This window comes from Narcine bancroftii, chromosome 5 (genome assembly GCF_036971445.1).
Source record: "Narcine bancroftii isolate sNarBan1 chromosome 5, sNarBan1.hap1, whole genome shotgun sequence".
Lineage (NCBI taxonomy): Eukaryota > Metazoa > Chordata > Chondrichthyes > Torpediniformes > Narcinidae > Narcine > Narcine bancroftii.
In genome coordinates this window covers 161,445,773-161,465,140 of record NC_091473.1, presented here as the reverse complement: position 1 = coordinate 161,465,140, position 19,368 = coordinate 161,445,773, and the positions used below count along the sequence as shown (strand labels likewise).

General features: G+C 47.9%; 1 pseudogene; it reads right to left on the bottom strand.

Moving 5' to 3' along the window:
- Nucleotides 1–18,438: 18,438 nt before the first annotated feature.
- On the bottom strand, nt 18,439–19,002 carry LOC138762843 (ferritin heavy chain pseudogene; annotated as a pseudogene).
- Between the last annotated feature and the right edge of the window lie 366 nt (nt 19,003–19,368).

The following is a 19,368-nucleotide window of genomic DNA, read 5'->3' as shown; positions in this document are numbered from 1 at the left end:
GAGGTATAGGACAAGGGGAGGAGTGCAGGGAGAGGGGAAGGGCGAGGTGAGGGGTGAGGCGAAAGTTGACGGGGTGAGGTGGAGGGGAAGGATGAGGTAGAGGCGAAGGGCATGGCAAAGGGAGAGGGGAGGGGAGAGGTGAGAGTCGAGTGGAGGACAACTGAGGGGAGAGGTGACAGACAGGGCGAGGGGCAAAGGATGAGGTGAAGATGAAGAGAAAGGAGAGGCAAAGGGCAAAGTGATGGACGAGGGGAAGGATAATTGAGGGGTGAGGTGATGGATAGGATGAGGGGTGAGGTGAAGGGAGGGGTGGATGAGGGGAAGGGAGAGGAGTAGGGTGAGGGGTGAGGGGAAGGGCGAGGTGAGGCAAGGGCAAGGATGTGAGGTGAGGGGTGAGGCGAGGGTCGAGGGGAAGGATGGGGTGAGGTGAGGAGAGAGGTGAAGGGCGACAGGGGTGAGGGGAGAGGTGGATGGAGGGGCAAAGGGTGGTGGAGGGAGAGGTGAGGGGAGAGGGGCAAGGTGAAGGGAGAGGGGAAGGGTGAGGCAAAGGGCAAGGTGAAGGGAGAGGGGAGGGGTGAGGTGAGGAGAGAGGTGAAGGGCGACAGGGGCAAGGGGAGAGGCGGATGGAGGGGCGAAGGGCAGTGGAGGGAGAGGTGAAGAGAGAGGTGAGGGGAGAGGGGGAAAGGTGAAGGGAGAGGGAAAGGGTGAGGCAAAGGGCAAGGTGAAGGGAGAGGGGAAGGGGAGGGGTGAGGTGAGGGAAGAGGTGAAGGGCGACTGAGGGTCGAGGGGCAGGGTGAAAGGCGAGGTGGAGGGAGAGGGGAAGGGCAAGGAGAAGCAAGACATGAAGGGCGAGGTGAAGGGTGACTGAGGGGCGAGGTGAAGGGTTGGGTGAGGCAAAGGGAGGGGTGAAGCAAAGGATGAGGGGAAGAGCGAGGCGAAGGGAGAGGGGAAGTGTGAGGTGAAGTGAGAGGGGAGGGGCGAGGTGAGGGGCAGGTGATGGTGAAGTGGAGGGAAGGGTGAGGTAGAGTGGAAGGGTAAGTTAGAGGGGAGAGGTGAAGGGTGAGGGGAAGGGCGTGGGGAGGGGTGGAGGGAAAGGTGAAGAGCGAGGGGAAGGGAGAGATTAATGGAGAGGGTAATGGAGAGGTGAATGGGGATGTGAATGGCGAACATTGCAGTGAACAGTGCATCATGCCTTTGAGTGCGGTAGGTCATGCCTTAAGAGCCTAATTAAGTTTTTTGAGAAAGTGACAAGAGAAATTGATATAGATAGGGTGATAGATGTGTTGTCCGTGTGTTTTAGTAAGGCATTTGACAAGATTAGCCACAGTATACTTGATCAAAAGGTCTTGAGGCATGTGATCCATGGAACCTTGGCTGAGTGGATACTGGTTTGTGTGAAGAAAGCAGAGAGGGTGGTAGAACATGAAGGTCAGTGACTAGTGGAGTTCTGCAGGGATCTGTTCTGGGACCCCTGCTCTTTGTGATTTTTATAATTGACTTTGTTGAAGAAGTGGAGAGGGTGGATGAGTAAGTTTGCAGACGACACAAAGGTTGGAGGTGCTATTGATGGTGCAGAAAGTTATTGTAGATTACAATAGGATATGGTCAAGATGCAGAGTTGGTGGAGAAGTGGTGGATGGAGTTCAATCCAGATAAGTGTGAAGTGATGCAGTTTGGTTGATTGAACCTGAGGGCACAGTACAGGACAGGATCAAACAGGCACATGGATTTAAGAACATTGGAGGGTTCTAGGCTGTGAGGGTAGGAAGGATTAGCTTGTTCTGGAGTTAATTTTAATTTAGCACGGTAACAGGTCCTTCCAGCCCATAAGCCCATGCTGCTCAAATACATCCAATTAACCCCATATGTCTTTGTGGGGAAAACCAAAGCACCTGGTGGAAATCCACACCGACATGGAGAGAACATATAAACTCCCGACAAATATCGCTGGATTCGAACTCGGGTTGCTGGCACTGTAATCACTACATCTTGTGGACCTCTATTAGTTCTCCTCTCATCCTTCTTTGCTCCAAAGACAAAAGTCCTAGCTCAGATAATCTTGCTTTGTAGATTTATGATTCTTCCCCGACTATTCTCAGCTGCACCCAGAGCAACTCTATACCATTCTAGACATGATAAGAAGATCGGTGAGAATTTGGTGGCATGGCTATCTTAGTAGTTAGTGAAATGCTGTAACAGTACCTGTGGTCAGGTCAAGGATTGAATCCGTCGCTGTCTGTAAGGAGTTTGTATATTCTCCCTGTGTCTGGATGGGTTTTCCCTGGGGGCTCTTATTTCCTCCCGCCATTCGAAACATACTGGGGTGTAGGTTTATTGGGTGTAATTGGGAGGCATGGTCTTGTGGGCTGAAATGGCCTGTAACCGTGCTGTTACGTCTAACATTTTTTTAAAAATGAAATCTAAATACTGTAAATGAAATCTAAATACTTAGCAAATTAGACAATACCCGTGAAGAGAAACTGAGTTAATGCTTCAGGAGGACCTAGGGAAAAAAAAAACATTTCCAGTTGGACCACACTTGGTGCATTGTGCAAGGATTTGGTCACCACACTACAGGAAGGGATTTCTCTTCTCTCTCTTTGGCTTGGCTTCGCGGACGAAGATTTATGGAGGGGTATGTCCACGTCTGCTGCAGGCTCGTTGATGACTGACAAGTCCAATGCGGGACAGGCAGGCACGGTTGCAGCAGTTGGAAGGGAAAAGTGGTTGGTTGGGGTTGGGTGTTGGGTTTTTCCTCCTTTGTCTTTTGTCAGTGAGGTGGGCTCTGCGGTCTTCTTCAAAGGAGGTTGCTGCCCGCCGAACTGTGAGGCGCCAAGATGCACGGTTGGAGGCGATATCAGCCCACTGGCGGTGGTCAATGTGGCAGGCACCAAGAGATTTCTTTAAGCAGTTCTTGTACCTCTTCTTTGGTGCACCTCTGTCTCGGTGGTCAGTGGAGAGCTCACCATATAACACGATCTTGGGAAGGCGATGGTTCTCCATTCTGGAGACGTGACCCACCCAGCGCAGTTGGGACTTCAGCAGCATGGATTCGATGCTTGCGGACTCTGCCAGCTCGAGTACTTCGATGTTGGTGATGAAGTCATTCCAATGAATGTTGAGGATGGAGCGGAGACAGCGCTGATGGAAGCGTTCTAGGAGCCGTAGGTGATGCCGGTAGAGGACCTATGATTCGGAGCTGAACAGGAGCATGGGTATGACAACGGCTCTGAACACGCTGATATTTATGTGTTTCTTCAGGTGGTTGTTTTTCCAGACTCTCTTGTGTAGTCTTCCAAAGGCACTATTTGCCTTGGCGAGTCTGTTGTCTATCTCTTTGTCGATCCTTGCATCAGATGAAATGGTGCAGCTGAGGTAGGTAAACTGGTTGACCGTTTTGAGTTCTGTGTGCCCGATGGAAATCTGGGGGGACTGGTAGTCATGGAGGGGAGCTGGCTGATGGAGGACCTCAGTTTTCTTCAGGCTGACTTCCAGGCCAAACATTTTGGCAGTTTCCGCAAAACAGGACGTCAAGCGCTGAAGAGCTAGCTCTGAATGGGCAACTAAAGCGGCATCGTCTGCAAAGAATAGTTCACGGACAAGTTGCTCTTGTGTCTTGGTGTGAGCTTGCAGGCGCCTCAGATTGAAGAGACTGCCATCCGTGCGGTACTGGATGTAAACACAGTCTTTATTGTTGAGGTCTTTCATGGCTTGTTTCAGCATGTCAAAATACATGAATGCAGGAGGAACTCACCCAGTCTTGCAATGTCCAAAGGAACGAAAGATAGAAAACTGATGTTACGGGCCTGAGTTCTTTCTCAAGGTGTGAGTGAAAAAGACAAGAGTCTGAATTAAAGGCTGGGGAAAGAAAGGGAGAAGATTGGGAGTTCAGATCAATAGATGAAAGTTGTTGATTGGATATGGTAAGAGGAAAGGTGAGAATTGATTTTGGCCTCTGTGAAAGGAGACAGAGGAGAGAGAGGGGAAAGGAGACAGGAGGACAAAGATGGGGAGGGGCTCTAAGGGAAAGCAGAGAAGTTGATGTTAATGCCATCTGGTTGGAGGGTGTCCAGACAGAAGATCCTCCAATTTTCAGGTGGTCTCAGATTAGCAGTATATGAGACCATAGACAGAAATGTCGGCATGGGATTTGGGCATGGAATTGAAATGGGGGATCCACACTAATGCAGCATCAGAGTGAAGGTACTCAGTGAAGCCATCTCCCAGTCTGTGCCTCGTCTCTCTGATGTCGAGAAGACCACAATGGGAGAACTGGATGCAGTAGATGACTCTTGCAGATTCACAAGTGAAGCATCACCAGTCTGTGGCAGGAATGCAAGGTTGCTGTTATGAGGAGAGATTGAATTGGCTGGGTTATTCTCACTCAAATTTAGGAGGCCAAGGGAAAATCTTACAGCCGTGTTTTTAAAATTGCAATGGCCGTAGATAGGGTAACTATTTGGAGTCCATTATCCCAGGGACAGACAAGGTCAAAATAGATGGGGTGCACTACAACCACAATGGTGGTGCTGCTAGCTTTGAAATAGGGGTTAGGGGGTAGTGAGTGACAGCTGAGGTGTCTGATGGAGATGAACACAGAAGGTGAGAGCTTCAAAGAGATCAACAAGCCTTCCATACTTTATGTCTGCCGCCACGTCATTTTGTTTCTACTTTCCAAAGCCTCTCCCTCCTGACCCCACATATGACCCCCCCCCCCCCCCCCAATTTCCATTACACATTCATGCACTGTGGATGAATCCTATCTTCCTGCACATGGACCAGACCAGGGTAGGGTGGGAGAGGAAGTGGATGGTGGGGAAGATCACTACACATCTGGCCCCTCCCAACAAACCCCACCAGTTCCTGTTCAGTAATTGAAGCCCCTCCCTTCCACCTGCTGTCACTTTATTCCTTTAAGCAAACTTGGAACCCCTCCCTCTTGTTGGTTCCCACCCATTAAAGCCTTCCTTGTCCCCAACCCACAGAAGCCCATTTCCCTTTGACCTCTCACCCACCCCTCCCACTGACATTTACCCTGAAATGAGGTGACTGAACTGAAAGCAGCAAACCCCCTTTTGTTGCTCAGTATTGGGCATCCTCCCGTAACCTTTCAGTCCTCATTGGTTCCCTCTTGATCCATGAGTGCTGTGGGTAAACCCTCCAGTACACAGTCTACAATACCAGAGGGAGGGGGTGAACAATGGGATGGGATCATCTCCTGGGGACACCCATTTCTGGGTTTCAGCAGGAACAAGAGCTGTGGATCCCAAGGACAAGGGTCAATGATAGGGATGGAAGCGATGACTTCTTGGGGAGGGTTTGTAATCGGAATGAGGGGGGAGGGGTGGTGGGTGGTGGAACTGAAGTAGCTTGGGTGCAGAGAGCTTCTGCCATTACTGGGGATGCATTACTTGCACCTTCCTTTACCAGAAACTTCACACAAGCTTAGCCCATCATTTCAGATCACAGCTGATCTTCAACATTTTACTGCATTATCCCCTGTGCTCAATTTAATGAGAATGAGTTTATTGTCATGCACACAAATACAATGAAATTCCTACTTGCTGCTGCTGAACAGGTCTGCAATCCAGATAGATAACATGTCAGGAAGGTAAGATACAGAGACAATTAAATTGTCCCAGTATAGAAAGAAATAGGTACGATTTCACAGTTACAGTGAATGCAAGAAGAAAACAGTGTTCAATAGTGCACACACGCCTTTTCAGTGGTTCCTTTATATCCACAAATCTAGCGATCCCCGTCACTAACAGAGAAATTACAGTTTTATGTGCTGACCTACATAAATTTACTCCACAACAAACGAATGCTTCCCTTCCTTACAGCCCATCACCCTCTATTTTCTTGCATCCATGTGCCTGTCTCAGAGTGTTTCAAATGTCCCTGTTGTTTCAGCTTCCACCACCACCTCTGGCAACACATTCCAGATCCCCATTACTTGTGTCAAAAAAAACCTCTTACCCCTGACATCTCCCTAAACTTTCCTCCTTCACCTTGTTCAGATTTCATCTGGGGTTTGCCGTCTTGCCGGGAAAAAGGTGCTGGCTGTCTATCTTATCTATGCCTCTCATAATCTTGTACACCTCATTAAGTTACCTCTCATCATCCAAATACCCAGGGGCTGATGCCCCCCCCACCCCCACCACCACAATACATTACCATCGAGTGAAGACTTTTCTCCCCATCTCATTCCTAAATGAGAAGTTCTGACAGTGTTATACACATCCTCACCAGGGGAACATAATCTTCAAAGTCACCAGAGGATTCTTCACACAGATACAGGCCTTCCACCCACCTTGACCATGCTGACCCCACCAATCCCCCTTCCCTGCATTAAGTCCGTAATCCTAACTCCTTTCCAGTCCATGTACCCTCCATCACCTCTGTCTCAACAAACCATTCACAATGGGGGCCATAGGGCCTACCTGGCAGCCACAGCACAATTAAGGGGGAGGGGGGTGCTGACTGAAATCATACATTTTTTTTATGTAGTCGGTAGGAGAGAAATACTCAAGAAGCCAACTAAACATGACTGCTTAGGGAAGGGGCCCCATAAACTTTGAGCAGAGTCCTAAGGAGACCATAGCCAAAAAAATGTTGAGAATGGCTTGACTTGATGTTCACCAATCTCTAGAGTCTAGGACATAGAACACTGCAGCACAGTACAGACCCTTCAGCCCATGATGTTGTGCTGACCTATATATTCCTACCAAAAAAAACCTCTTTTTCTTTCATCCATGTGTCTGTCTTCGAGCTCCTTAAATGTCCCTGTTGTTCCAACCTCCCCCACCATCCCTGGCAATGCATTCCAGGTACCCACTGCTCTGTGTAAAAAAAAATGTACCACTGATGTCTCCCCTAAACTTTCCTCCTTTCACCTTGTACGGGTGTCCTCTGGTGTTTGCTACTCCCAGCCTGGGAAAATTGTGCTGGCTGTCTGCCTTAACTATGCCTCTCAGAATCTTGTAGACCTCTATTAAGTCACCTCTCATCCTTCTTTGCTCCAAAGCAAAAAGCTCCAGCTCTGCTAACCTTACATCATAAGACATATTTTGCAATCCAGCCAACATCCTGGTAAATCTCCTCTGCTCCCTCTTCATAGCATCCACATCCTTCCCATAATGAGGTAACCAGAACTGAACACAATTCTTGAAGTGTGGTCTCACCAGAGATTTGCAGAGTTGCAACATTCCTTCATGAATGAAGCCCAGCATCCCATTGGCCTTCTTAACTCTCTGTGAAAAATTTACTCCTCTGGACCCTTTTAAATTTCTGCCCTCTCACCTTAAACCCAGCCCTCCACTTGAGTCTTTGCCTCAGATAAAGTCTACCGACTCTCTGTTCCTCTCATTATTTTACACACCTCAGCCATCTCCTATGTACTAGATCAGCTGTCATTCATTAACCCCCCATTTCACAACCAGCATTTCCACAGAATCACAGAAAGGAAGCCCACCTTGCCCATGACCACTCTCCCTGTCTTTGGGACAATTGACCCCACCCCCCCAGCCCATCTCCGCCCCTGGCAGATTTACAAGGTCATCCTTCAGCTTCCTCTGTTCCAATGAGATTAGCCCAGGCTATCCAAACTTCCTCTTCAACTACAACTCTCCATTCCAGCCAACATCCTGCGTAACGTCTTCTCTGATGTCCAGTTCTGGAGCATTCTGAACTGGACATTATTCTCCACAGTGGCCTGACCAATATTCAGACCAGCTGCATCATGGCCTCGCAACCAAAGAGCCCTGTGCAAGAACTTTGCCAAATGCAAAGTCACCAACCAGGCTTTGGAACATCTCCTGTGCTGCTGTGTAGCGAGGGAGACCAGACCTGTACACCGTCCCTCCAGGGGCACTCCCTCAGAGCGACCCCTCCAGCGGACGGCATTCCCTCAGTACCAATCCCGCGCGGTGCGGCGCTCCTTCTGTACTACCTCTGCCACCTCGCGGCAATCCCTCTCTACTACCCGCGGCGCGACGCTCCTTTGCACCTACCCCTCGTGGCACAGCGCTCCATCAGCACCGCTGCAGCGCTCCCTCGACAACTGTCCCTCAGGCGCGGCGGTCCCTCGGCCCCGCACCCTCGCAACGTTGTGCTCCCTCCGGAACACCATTTCCCGCGGCACGACGCTTCCTCGGCACAGCCCCCGCACACAGTGAGGCGCTCCCTCAGCAAAAAGGAGAGGGGAGCCCCACTGGTCGGGTCCGGCTGAGTAACCGCGGTAAGGGAGATCAGTGGGCGGCTCCGGAGCCCAGAGAAGGTGGACGTTTGTCCGCCGCGATCGGGAGCAGGGTTAACGGGGCGGGATGGCCGGCACGGGCGTGATGGGCCGAGTGTCCCAGGCGCCTCACTCTCGGGAGAAGGGCGACTGTCCAGAGATGGGACCAGATCGCCAGGGCTCCGCTTCCTTGGCGCCCAGCCTCCGTCCGAGTACTGCCTTGCTGTAGCGCCCAGATTGGACTCCATCTGCCCCCCCCCCTCCCCCTCCCAAACCCTCCCTCCCGCCACTGCCAGCCGGACGCACTCACCGCAGCCCAAGGTCCGGCCGCCGCAGCGCTCCCGCCGCAGTTTGAAGAGCGGCTGCTAAGCGCTGGCTGCAGCACCGATGCGGAGGCGGAGCCGCTCCCGTGGGAACAACCCCTTCCTGGGCACTTCTCCAGTGCACGGGCAGCGAGGGGAACCCCCGTGTGGGTGAGAGAGAGGGGGGGTGTGTGTGTGTGAAGGTGAGGGAAACCGCACGTGTGTGTATGTGTGTGTGAAGGTGAGGGAAACCGCACGTGTGTGTATGTGTGTGTGAGAGGAGAGAGAGAGAGATTGTGCGTGAGAGAGAAAGATAGTGTGCATGTGCGTGTTGTGCGTGAGAGAGGGTGTGTATGTATGTGGGTGAGAGAGAGACCATGTTCGAGAGAGGGAGTCTGTGTGTTTGTTTGATGATTACTGCGTTCCTTGCCTCACACCTCCTGGAAGGGGGAGGGGGAGGGGGAGGGGGGGGGGTGGTGAACGTTCTCCTCAAAACACTCACCTGGACTGCAGTGAAGAGATTCCCGATGCAATGAATGGGGGCACTGGAGGTTCCCTCACACTGTTCATGTCCTGGAGGCTCCATCAAAGTATACGCTGCACTGGAGCTCCCTCACACTCTACCCTGCACTGGTGCATACTCATGCTCTACCCTGCACTGGAGCTCCCTCACAGTGGAGCTCCCTTGCCCTCTACCCGGCACTTGGAGCTCTCATGCTCTACCCTGCACTGGTGCACTCTGGTATGGTCCCTTACTTTTCATGCACTGGAGCCCTCTTCACACTATTCCTTTCACTGGTGCATTCCTCTTACTGTATCCTGAACTCGAGTCACCTCATACTGAACCCTTCATGAGAGCTCCTTAACATTGAACCCTGCACTGGAGTTCCTTCACACTACCTGCATTGGAGCCTCCCTCACACTGTTCTGCACTGGAATCCCCACACAGCTGTACCCTGTTTGCCATCCTCAGCATACTCAAAGCAAGCCCTACTCCACTGACAGTTTGTTACTGGGTCCAAGTATGCCCCAGAAACAATGAAGAATTATGCAGGATTGAACCATTCCTTCCCCTGCAGGTGCTGCTTGCCCCATTCTGTTCTCCAGTAGGTTGCTTCTTGCTCCACATTTCCTCTCCCCATATATCATACCCTTGAATCTTGGCAATACCCAGGTGAACCTCTTCTGTATCCCCTCCAAAGCCTCCATATCCTTATGGATGAGGTGGGAAATAGGGGCAGGATTAAGCCATCTGTCCTGTCGAGTTTGCTCAGCCATTCAATGAGATTATTCATGAGCGATCCGATGATTGGCTCATCTCCACTGATCTGCCTTTTCCCTATATCCCTTTATTCCCTTACTTTGTAAAAATCTATCCAACCTTGTCTTAAATGTATTTACTGAAGCCGTCTCCACCACTTCAATGGGCAGCAAATTCCATAGATTCACCACCTTCTGGGAAAAACAGTTCCTCCTCATCTCCATCCTAAATTTACTACCCTGAATCTTGAGGCTATGTCCCCTAGTTCTAGTCTCCCCTACCAATGGAATCAATTTACCTAACTCTATCTTATCTATACCTTTCATAATTTTATACATTTCTATAAGATCCCCTTTCATTCTTCTAAATTTGAGTGAGTACAGCCCCAGACGACTCAATCTCTCCTCATAGGTGTGATAGTATGGAATCCTATCTCCTCTGTATATATTTGTATATATTTACATATAGCGATAGTGATTGGCTGAGAGCCGTAGCTACGCCCACCAGCAGGTCATAAAGGGCTGCTCCTAACCAGACCCAGGTCAGTCTGGACTGGTCGACCTCGATGTACTAAGCTCCAGTCTCTTGTTAATAAAAGCCTTGGATTGAATCATCTCTGGAATCAACCTGTTGAACCTCCTCTGTAGAACCTCCTCTGTACCACCTCCAAAGCCAGTACATCCTTCCTCGAGTACAGAGACCAGAACTGCACATAGTACTCCAGATGTGGTCTCACCAGTATCTTGTACAGTTGCAGCACAACTTCCTTGCTTCGAAATTCCATCCCTCTCGCCAACATTCCATTTGCCTTCTTGACAGCCTGCTGCACCTGCAAACCAACCTTTTGTGATTCATGCACAAGCACTTCCAAGTCCCTCTGCACAGCAGCACGCTGCAATCACTAGCAAATAATATCTGATCTTCCATTTTTCCTTCCCAGTGGATAACCTCAGATTTGCTAACATTGTACTCCATCTGCCAGACCCTTGCCCACTCACTTAACTTATCCATATCTCTCTGCAGACTTTCCGTATCCTCTGCACAATTTGATTTTCTGCTCAATTTAATGTAATCAGCAAACTTAGTTACACTGCACTCTGTCCCCTCTTCCAGATCATTAATGTATATCGTGAACAGTTTCAGGCCCAGTATTGATCCCTGCGGCACCCTGCTCACCACTGATTGCCAACTAGTAAAACACCCCTGCATCCAAACTCTCTGCTTTTTTATGGGTTAACCAGTCCTCTATCCATGCTAAAAGATCACCCCAACACCATGCATCCTTATCTTCTGTACAAGTATTTTATGTGGCACTTTATCGAACACCTTCTGGAAATCCAGGTAAACAACGTCCATCTGCTTCCCTCTATCCACCATGCTCATTATATCCGCAAAGAACTCCAGTAAGTTGGTCAAACAGGACCTTCCTTTGTTGAATCCACGCTGCATCTGCCTGATGGATCCATTTCACTCCAAGTGCCTCACTATTTCTTCTTTAATAATAACTTCCAGCATTTTCTCAACAACAGATGTTAAATTGGCCTATAGTTTCCTGCCTTTAGCCTATATTCTTTTTTGACATTTGCCGTCTTCCACCTGCCCAGATTCCAGGGAATTTTGGTAAATAATCACCCAAACTGCTATTGTAATGTCTGCCATTTCTTTCAGTACCCTTGAATGCATTCCATCAGGACCAGGAGACTTATCTATCTTTAGACCCACACGTTTGCTCAGTACGACCTCTTTCGTGATAGCTATTGCATCCAGATCCTCACCTCCCATCACATCCATCTTTGGCATGTTCGATGTGTCCTCCACCACACAAAATAATCATTCAAAGTCTCAGCCATTTCTCATTACCCAATATCAATTCCCTCTTCTTATCCTCCAAGGGACCAACCTTTAGCCACCATTTTGTATTTATAAAAACAATCAGTGAAAGTTTTTATATGTTATACTAATCTTTCTCATCATCTACCTTCCCTCTCCTTATTGCTCACTTCATGGTTCTTTTTTGCTTTTTAAAGTTTTCCCAATCTTCTGGTTTCCCACTGCTCTTTGTGACTTTTAACACGAGCTTTAAGTTTGATGCCTTCCTTGAGCTCCTTAGTTATCCAAGGCTATCTGTCCCCATCCTTACTGTCCTTGCTTTTAACTGGAATATACTTTTGTTGAGCACCATGAAAAATCTCTTTGAAAGTCTTCCACTATTTGTCAACCATCCCTCCATATAGCCTGCGTTCCCAGTCTACCCTGGCCAACTCCTTCCTTGTCCCCTTGTCGTTTCCCTTGTTTAGGCATAACACATTAGTTTTAGAGCAAACTATTGCATCCTCCATTCCTGTGAGAAACTCAGTCATATTGTGATCACTCTTTCTATCTACAAGATAGTAAATTTTACCTGCTTCATTGCACAGAACCTGATCCAAGATAGCACGTTCCTTTGTAGATGCACATATACATTCTCTGAAGTCCTCTTCAAGTTGCCTTGACCAACCTGATTCACCCAGTCTATGTGCATGTTAATGTCTCCCACAGTAACTGCTGTTCCATCGTCACATGCCTCTAATATTTCTTCGTTTATTGCCTGTGTCACTGTAATGTTATTGGGTAGTCGATAGACAACTCCCACTCATGATTTCTTTTTCCCTTTACTATCTGTAATCTCTACCTAAATGGACTCAACATTTTGCTCCTTAGATCTTGCATCATCTCTCTCTATTGCCCTGATCTCATCCTTAACTAAGAGTGCTCCCCCACCTCCCTTACCTTCCTTATTACCTGATATCTTTGGATATTTAATTCCCAATCCTCTCCACTCTGAAATCATGTTTCTGTGATGACCACTAAATCATACCCCCTTGTACTGATTTGTGCCACAAGTTCACTGACCTTGTTTCAAATACTACAGGCATTCAGATAAAGTGCCGTTATACTCATTGTGCTTTTAAAATTTGGTTATCTTTGCCTCTTTTGCATTTGACTTTTATGCACTTTCTCTTGCTTTTCTTTTTTTAAACTTTTGGTTTTACTTTATTCGCACTCTTCTCTTTCACTTTATCCATCCCTCTTCAATCTATTGAACTCACTCTCCTATGATTTAGTTTAAAGCCTTGACCACAGTCCTAGTTTGCGATTAGCCAGTATTCAGATCCCAACACAGAGCCCATCCATTTTGAACAGTTCCTTCCTTCCCCTGGTGCCAATTTCCCATGAATTGGAACCCACTTCTCCCATACCAATCCTGAACCACGAATTAACTCTCTAATCTTCTGGACCCTGTGCCAATTTGCATGTGGCTCAAGTTGTAAATCAGAGAGTACTATCTTTTTGGTTCTGCTTTTTGATTTGGTCCATAATTCCTCAAACTTCCTTCGCAGAACCTCTTCTACCTATGTCGTCAGTACCCACATAGACCATGACAACTGGATCTTTCCCCTCCCACTGCAAATTGCTTTGCAGGTCAGATAAGATGTCCCAAAATGTCCCAAACTAAGGCACCAGGCAGGCAACACCGCCTACAGGAAGCTCTATCCCTGCGACATAGAACTTTGTCTATTCCCTGATTACCACTGCATTTCTCTTCTCTTCCCCCTCTTGCATGGTCTCCTGAACCATGGTGCCACAGTTAGTTTGTTCATCCTTCCTACAGCCCCCATTCTTATCTATACAAGGACTATCTGTAGAGCAAGGCAGGGAATGAGTCAAGGAGAATCTATAGAGAGGAAAGGAAGGAGGGGAAAAAGGGATGGGGTAAACTATCAAACTATTTTGAATGAATCCCAACTGCCTGTAGATGATCCATTCCCTATACATCCATGTACTGTTCCTGCTGCCACCACTCCACTGGGCAGCCCTTTCCAGGCACCAACCACTCTGTGTAAAACAACTTGCCACACAACTCCCTTAAACTTCCACCCCCTCACCTTACACCCATGCCCTCTGGTGTGTGACACTTTTACCCTGGGGAAAAGCGTCTGACCATCCCACTCTATCAATGCGCCTCATGATTTTAGAAACCTCTATCAGGTCTCCTCTCAGCTTCCGACTCTCCAGAAAAAACAACTCAGGTTTGTCCGACCTCTCCCCATAACATCCCCTCCAAACCAGGTAACAGCCTGGTGAAACTTATCTGTGCCTGCTCCAATGCCTTCACATCCTTCCTGGAAAAGGATGACAGGACTGCATGGATAACTCTGAATGTGGCCAACCAAAGTTTTACACAGCTGCTGTTATTCTCAATGCCCTGACCCATAAAGGCCAGCATGCCACAGCCATATTTGCCCCCTATTGACTTGTGTTGACACATTCAGGGGTGAAGGATCTGGAGCTCCCAGATCCATGTACCACTTAGCAATTTGGGAGTGATGAGTGGCAAGTATCTCCAGGATGGGTTACTGATTCTGAGGTTTGTTGAGTTTGCCATGGGATAGGATCTTGTAAACCTATTTCAAAGCATTTCAGTTCACCACCTCTGGCTTTTTCCCATTGCAGTATCTCCATTCCCATCTCAGCTGAGGTCCTCAGCTCTCCTGTGGTAACATGGATGAGTCAAGATACAGTAGTAGAATGAGATGTGGCCTTCACAGCTCACTCACTCAAACTCTCCCTTCCTTCTTCTCCAGGCAATATGGGACATTGAGGATTTTTCTGGATCCAGGGGGTTGAGAAGACCCAACAGCATCCCACTGTGTCAGCAGCCTCTCCTCTCAGCCAGTAATTGGCCAGTTCCAGTGTCCACAGTGGTTTGTTACTGGGTCTGCCTTCCTTTCTTTCCTTCACTCAGCTGACCTGGTTTCCTTTCCCATGACCCCTGTGCAGCTGAGCTTTCATTCGCTGTTGGTGACCTCCTCTCCTCTCTATGCACAGCTGTTTAGTGGTGAGCTCCACCTTCCCAAAGCTTTCTGGACATCTGACTCCATGCCCCAGGGAGGGTCCATCTGCTTCTGGAAGCCTGCATTGACTGACTGTACTTCCAAGCTGTGTAGAGAAATGCTTACCAGCTCCAGCTGTTTCTAGCCGCAGCGTATGGATCATGTGAACCCAGCCATTAGATTACAGGTCTAAGTCTCTGAAGAACTTTTTCAAAGGTCACCTTGGGATATTTATATTTAACCCCACTTTTGCTCAACTGTTTGGGAAGATTTGGCCTCTTTCATCCTGCTCAGAGAAACCTTCTCTCCATATCCCAGGCTGATCAGGAAACTACTCCACATTAATAGCTCCCACACAGAAGGGCAGCAATGGGAAAGAGGTTGGAGCTATTCAGACATGGACAATCAGCACAAACTACTTGTGGTTTCTTTTCACAAGTTCAGTCTTCAACCTTGTATAAAGTCCAATTTTTATCACCTATGGTTTTGATTCCAGAACACGACTTGTCTGCTCCCTCCAGACAGGGTTGAACCACCAATTCCTCCACCCTCAAGTGCATGGGGAATAAATGCTGTGTTCTCTCAAATAAGACCATGAAGCAGAAATAGGCTCTTCAGCCTATTGAGTCTGCCCCTATAACCTTTGATACTCTGGCTCATCAACAACATATTAATCACCGAATACCTTAAATACACCCAATTACCTGGTCTCCACAACCGCTTGTGGCAACAAATTCCACAGATTTACCACCCTCTGGCTGAAGCAGTCGCCCTCCAGTCTTGAATTTGTGCTCTTTTAGATTCTACCACTATCGGAAACAACTTTTCTACATCTATCTGTCCATGCCTTTCAGCATTTGAAATATTTCAGAGATTTCTCCCCATCCCCCATTCCTCCTAAATTCAAATAAGCAAGGTCATGGTCAGATGCTCCTCATGTGATAATCCTTACATTCCCAGAATCATCCTTGTGAACCTCCTCTGAACTCTCTCCTTATTCCAAGAAAGATTTCACCAGTGCCTTATAAAGTCTCAACATCCTATATTGTATTCCTTGGGAAATGAATGCCAGCATTACACTTGTCTTCTTCACCACCATCACAAACTGCAAGTTTACCTTCAGGCGATCCTGCACGAAGACTCCCAGGCCCCTTTGCATCTGGATATTTTCAATTTTTTCCCTATTTATAAAAATAGTCTGTCCGTTTATTTTCTCCACCAAAGTGCATGTACACTTTCTGACATTATAGTGTGCCAATGGAGGCACTATTTGGCTGGAAGGGCATTCACCCTGCTGATGGACCAGAGAGCCATCACCTTTATGTTTAATAACAAACAGCAGGGCAAGATCATGCAATGGAGAATTGAGCTGTCCACCTATAATCACGAGATATTATACTGGCCAGGTAAGCTCAACGAGGCCTCTGATGCACTGTCCAGGGGAACTTGTGTCAGGGTGCAAGTAGATCACCTCCATGCTCTCCATGATAGCCTCTCCCATCCCGGGGTCACAAGACTCTACCACTTTGTGAGGGCCCATAACCTTCCCTATTCGGTGGAGGAAGTCCAAGAGCTGACATGCAATTGCCCGGTCTGTGCAGAATGCAAGCTGCAGTTTTATAGGCCAGAAAGAGCACACCTCATCAAGGCCACTCGCCCCTTTGAATGTTTCAGCATAGACTTCAAGGGGTCCCTCCCATCCATGAATCAGAACAGCTATTTCCTGAACATTGTGGATGAATACTCACGCTTCCCATTTGCCATTCCCTTCCCAACCATGGTCATTAAAGCACTCCACACCATATTCACTCCACTTAGGGTCTCCGTGTACGTGCATAGTGACTGGGGTTCAGCACTCGTGAGTGAGGAGCTGCAATGTTACTTCCTGCAATGATTAGAACCACCAGCTACAACCCCCGAGGGAAATGGCCAGGTTGAGAGGGAAAACAGCACTATTTGGAGGGCAGTCCTGTTGGCCCTAAAGGCGAAAGGGATGACTGTGTCCCAGTGGCAAGAGGTACTCCTGGAAGTGCTGCATGCCACTAGGTCCCTACTCTGTACAGCTACAAATTCAATGCCCCATGAAAGATTGTTCTCCTTCCCTATGAGGTTGGCGTCAGGAACCACACTGCCAGTCTGGCTGACGGCCCCTGGGCCGGTGCTCCTCCAGAAGGACGTTAAGATCCACAAGGTGGAGGAAGTGTACCTCCTGCATGCGAACTCTGCAGTATGCACTGGTAAGGTATCCAGATGGATGGGACGACACAGTGTCAATTTGGGACCTGGCACGAGCAGGAATCCCAATGCGGGAGGTGCACCCTATACCCTTGGGCAGCGACCAGCCAGCCCCAGGGACCACCCAGGTTGAGGACTTAGAGATCCCACCCACAGCACAGCCTCTCAAATGTTTCCCCCCATGGAGGGTTCCTCTCCTGGGATACTGACTAAACCCCCCCACTCCCACAAACCTGGGAGACACTGACATGGTTCAGCCCTCAAACAGCCAGCCCAGTGACCGAGCCATCGGGCTGCTGGAGCAAAAAACACAGCCAGTGGGACTGCGGAGGTCCCAATGACAGGTAAAACCACCAGAGAGACTAAACCTGTGAACATTGCTGTGCAACTCATGGACCATAAAGACAGTGCCCCGTATCACCTCACCGGACTCTATCTAAATAGGAGAGGTGAATGTGGTGGAATAATGATATTGCAGGCACATTCCCCACTGAGCTGGGCAGGCTGGCCTGCCTGCTGAACCAATAGTTCCTCCCCCTAAGCCCCCAAATAAAGGCCGAGGGCCCTGGTCTCCTCTTTTATACCTGCCCTTGGATTTGAGCCAGCAGCATGCTTGGATCTTTAGATCAATAAAGCCTTTGGCCCTTACATCGTGTCTGTGAGTGGTCATTGATCGTGCTACACAAAATACTCATTTAGTTCCTCTACCATCTCCTTGTTTCTCATTATCATTTATTCAGCGTTATTTTCTCATGGTCCTATATCTACTCTCACCTTTTACTCTTTACATACTTGAAGATTTTTGTATCCTCTTTGATATTATTTGTTTGCCTATGTTCATACTTCACCTTACCCTCCTTATGTTTTTAGTTACCTTCTGCAAGTTTTAAAAAACTTTCCAATCCTCTACCTTCCCACTAATTAGTGCTTCCTTCTCTGCCCTCTCTTCTGCTTTTACTTTGACTTCTGACTTTAGTTTCTCCCTGTTAAATCTCAAATTGAACTCAATCATATTATGATCACTGCTCCTAATGGTTCCTCTGCTCTAAGCTCTCTGATCACCTCTGGTGCAATTCACACATCCAATCCAATACAGCCGATCCCCTTGTGGGCTCATCAAGAAGCTGGTCTGAAAAGTCATCTCATACTCTGTTCTCGTTGCCGCCATCAAGAAAGAGGTAGAGGTGTCACAAGACTCGCACCACCAGGCCCAGGAACAGCTGCTACTCCATCCGCCACCATCAGTCTCCTGAACGACAAACTCAATCAGGGACTCGTTTAAGGACTCTGACTTTGCACTTTTAAAAAAAAACTTTTGCCAACTTTTATTTAGCAACAGATCCTCAGTTGTGCCAGTTTACATGTTTTTCCTTCATTTAATAGAAACCAGGTACAAAATTTGTTTCACATTTGATTTACCTCTTCCACTTAATTCACAAACAAGTCAACTCCATTTAAAATTGACATCACCAAAACAGATTCACAATTAGGGAAAAGATAATCTAGAGAAAAGCATCAGCACGCTGAAAATAGAATGGTTGGCACACTGATTTCCTGAGGTGTGCTGTTCTAGCTGCTCTCTCCTAGTGTATGCTTGTCAAACAGATACTTGGCCATGCCAGACTGAGGAGCGCCCATGTGGGTCAGATTGGTGATCATGTCTCCAAGTTTCTTTATGGCCTCGACCTGCTCATGCAGATAGTGAGTCTCCAGGAAGTCACACATATGAGGGTCATTCTTGTCAGAAGCAAGTTTGTGGAGATCCAGGAGAGACTGGTTGACGGTCTTTTCCAGGTGCAGGGTGCACTGGAGGGCTTCGAGACCATTGCCCCATTTGTCCCAGTCAGGTTTCGAAACATCCTGGAGAATCACACGTCCCCCACGCTGGTTCTGAAACTTTATCAGTTTCTCCATGTGCTCCTCATGGGACTGATCCAGGAAGAACTTGGCGAACTTCTTCAATGCCACATTATTCCGATCAAAGTAAGCCGAAATGGACAGGTAGACGTAGGAAGCATAAAGCTCCATGTTGATCTTCTGGTTGATGGTGGCTTTGCAATCCAGGTGGTAATTCTGGTGCACTTGGGAAGTCATCTTCTGCACTGGCTCTGACACAAAACAGTTGCTCAAATCAAAAAAAGAAATAAAAGTCTTTCTTGAAGGCGAGGTTTGGGGGGTTCTATTCCGTTCAAAAACACTGTTGAAGCAAGAATACAACCCGGGTTCTTGACTTTGCACTTTATTTGTTACTGAAGATTTATTTTCTGTATTGCACAGTTTGCACTTATTTCTTTATTTACATTTCTTTCTTTTGTGCAAGTATGTTTTCTTGAGAACAGCTGTTTGCACGACTGATAAATTGAAATTTCGCCTGGCCCACAGGAAAAGAATGGATGTTCTCTGATAATAAATCTGAGCTTTTAACTTTTATAGTATCACTACATCAGCCTTCACTCAAGT